Source organism: Borostomias antarcticus (genome assembly GCF_949987555.1).
Source record: "Borostomias antarcticus genome assembly, chromosome: 3".
In the NCBI taxonomy this organism is placed as follows: domain Eukaryota; kingdom Metazoa; phylum Chordata; class Actinopteri; order Stomiiformes; family Stomiidae; genus Borostomias; species Borostomias antarcticus.
The window spans coordinates 19,265,908-19,269,682 of record NC_140236.1 but is presented as its reverse complement, the minus strand read 5'-3'; positions in this window follow the sequence as shown (position 1 = coordinate 19,269,682).

Genomic DNA, 3,775 nt, shown 5'->3' with positions numbered 1-3,775 from the left:
GGTGCATCACGGTGTTCTCTGGCCACAACCATGCCAGGTCTCTCAGCATCAAAACTGCAATAGAATAGAAGGAAGAAAGTACATTAAACTATTGCCCACAGTACTGGCACTCCATATAGATAAAATAGTACCAGAATGTGTTGATTAAATAGACTAGCTAATGCATGATAGGATGAACGTATTCTCACCTGTTGTGCAAAATCAAAGCTGTAGTGCATAGTGATCTTCTTGCTGGCTGGTATGGAGGGGCCATGGGAGAGCTGCAAATCCTCACCATTTTGCTCATCCTGTAACCAAAACAAAAAACAAAGGTGTCAGACTACCATAGCTCTCATGCTCTCTCATTCTGTTTCTCTCTATAATATAGCTACCTAGCTCGATATTAGCTGCCACGCTGGCTAGTTTAGGAACAAAGGGCTAGCTCAGCTAACTAGCATGTTAGCTAACGTTAGCTAGCTAGCCTTTGTTAGTTAGTGCTAGTGCCTTTGTAATGCTAGCTAGACTTAGTCACTTGTTTAGAAAGGAGCTACTGCTAAACGACTAACGTTAATGTAATGTAAACAGCACAGATAGTATAAAGATCAGCTTACCCCAAAGCAAAGCAGAATGCTTGGCGGTGGTGTGAATCTGGTACCTCGTTCGACGCAACTCTGCGCTTTGTAGCAACTTGCTTTGCTGATACAGTCATCTCTGTATCACAGGTCATCAAGAATACAACTCCGTGTACGAACGAGTCCTGCTCTGCTGGAGTTTTAGCTGCTCTTAAAACTCTTTCCATGCCCTGGATGCCATCCCCGTCTTCTCTTTAGCAAAAGCTGTAGCATCCATGGTTAAACTTGGCACTGAATGTAAACAAAGCCGGCGTGTTGGAGAAGGTTGGGGGCAGAGAACCCGGAAGCAATAGCCAATGAAAACAAATCATGCTAATCGATCTGCCCGCCCCCAAGCCCGGCTCGAAATCAGCTAAAAACGAGCTTAGTTTGCAGACTAATTAAACGTATTTCGTGAACCTAAAACTGTTGTCTGTTATAGTAAGTAGGTTCTTCACAACTTCAACTTTGGTAATACACAAAAAAACAAAAAACGAAAAAAAAGTTTTTTTAGTTATTTTGCCCCCTAGCGCATTTCGGGGTTTGCCGAGTTGCGGACCAAATCACCAGCCGCTGTCACAATTAGTTTTCAGTGCAAGGGTCAAAGGCTTAGTTCACACGGCAGGTCTTAATGCTCAATTCCGATTTTTTTACACAGATCAGATTTTTTTGTTTAGTTGTTCACAACATTTTAAATGTAAGCTATATTTGACATATATTTGACTCCCGTGTGAGCAGCCCACGGCCCTGAACAGAACCGCATGCGCAGAAGAACAATAACAAAGACGTCAGGATGTCACGCACAGAGCACTGTTTACGGAAGTAACGTTAACTATGGATAACGTTCTATTAATACATCCATGATAACGTTACAACCACAACTGAAGTTAGCCTTTACTACGGGTTGATTTTCAAGTAGGCTATTTGTGCAGTGGAAGTCAGCGACAGTATGAGCAAATGGTAACGAGAAGAAGGATGAGGATCGTCTTGTGACGTGCAGTATGCCGCACAAGCACACCACAGTGGAAGGCTTCACGAATTTGCAAGTCACCGCTCCAGAGACGTAAACGTAGCATTAATAGCAACATGACTGTTCAGATGGCGGGCGCGTTGCAAAACATCAGACATGTATCCGATATAATACCACCTCTGAAAGCGACCCAGGTTGGATTAAAAAAAAATCAGATTTCATGTGACTTGCGCTGTTCAGACGGTCATGAAAAAATCTGACCTGAGTCGCATGTAGGCAAAAAGATCGGATTTGGGTCACATTTCACTGCCGTGTGAACAAAGCCAAAAAACGTGACGCTTGTTTTTTTGTGTCCCTTTGGTTAAGTTTACATTTTTTAGGTTAAAAATTTAAAATAAACTTTTAAAGATTACTTGCATACATTCTTTTCTGACAACCTGCCCTAAAAAGTTGTGGTTTCAATTCATTGAGAGAATTATTGAGTAAAAATGTCTAAGTGGTGTAACCATAAAAACTGAGTACATGAAAATTCAAATTGCTCAAAAGAGTCTAAAAAGTCTAAAAAGAAAACATATAAACTAGTGTTATATTATAAATAATTCGGGGAATCATGTCAGTCAGGTCAATTTACATACGTGTCTACATAGTGTAACCACCATATAAGGAGTTTTTTTTTTCAAGAAGACAATTTTGGTGGGAAATGTATCACAGAGAAGGACCCCTCTCTGCTCTTCATGGTTGCATGTCAAGGTTAGTAACTATCTTAGAAATATTGAGATAATTTGACATTTTAGGTTATGATTAGGTTTACATGTCAAATGGTGTAACCAGTGGAAAATGGTGTAACCAGTGAAAAACATTGATTATTGATCTTTATCATAAAAACAAGTATTTACTTTAAAAAGTATGTTTGAAAGTAGCTAGGTCAACTAACTAGTTTCATTGGTGTCCATGTAAATGCCTGCCAAATTTGATTTTTTATGTAAATGTCTCAAATATGACTCGTATTATAAGTCTTTTTGTTTGATGCTATTTTAGGCAATATTTTATGATGCAGCACAAGGACAACTAGCCATCTTAAGAAGAAATGTTTAGTTTATTAGTCAGTTTTATTTATTTTCCAAGTATTCTTTTGAGAAAAGAGACTCGGATGGCCTGCCTAATAAGTCAGATACTTGTCTGCCATTTCATCATTAATACAATATAATAAATGTGGATGGTTACACCAATTGACATTGGGTTGTGTCAAATGGTGTAACCAGTGTTTGTTCATGAAAAGATGAAATTATACAGGAATATTAATTATATTCCTATTTCTATCTAAGCATTATATTCTACTGTAGTGTAACATGTTTAAGCCATTTTCACATACATTTCCATAGATTATAACAAAACCCAAGATGTTTTCGGCATACCATATGACCCGCTTGATGTCGCAAAACTGGTGAAATATTAAAATTTTTCACCCTGATAAAATCTATTCTTAGGTAACATGTTGCAATTGGTTATTATTATGAGTACACCTACATACACTCTAGGTTGATAAAATATTCAATATTTACCACTTTTTTCTGGTTGCACCACTTGGCCACTATTTGGTCTTACTTTTTGGAAAAAAAAGTGCAAATGTAATTTCAAATGACATAAAACCTAAATAAATACAAAATCCACATATTAACACACCTGATGCATCCTTTTACAACAGTATTTCCCCAATTTTTTCATCTTTCCCACCCTTATTTGTCACTGACCCGCAAACAAATCCAATAGCTCACTTATTTCCATGATAAGAAGACTCAAGATCATCCATAGATACCATACCATAATATGTCAGTCACCCTCATGATATATTGGTATATAGTAATAACATTGGTGTAACAGAAGACCAGTGAAAAGTCTTTAGTGCCAACTGTGAAGCAAATCAAAACACCTCAGTTACTTTTAAAGGTATAACATGGTCATTTTCACTTTTTTGGAGTTTGTAAGTGCTATTTGCACAAGAGGACATTGAAGAAACACAATAAAAACATTAAATATATCCGTTTTGTAGTTTTGAAGAAACTGAAAGCTAAACATTTTCAGTCCAATTTGACTCGGGGTGAAAATGCCCCAAATTCGTGACGTTTTTCCCTTTGTTGACGTCACCCTAAAGTTTGAAAAACCCGCCTCCACTCCCCTACACCCGCCCCCAACAGAAATCTGTCTGGCTCCCGCA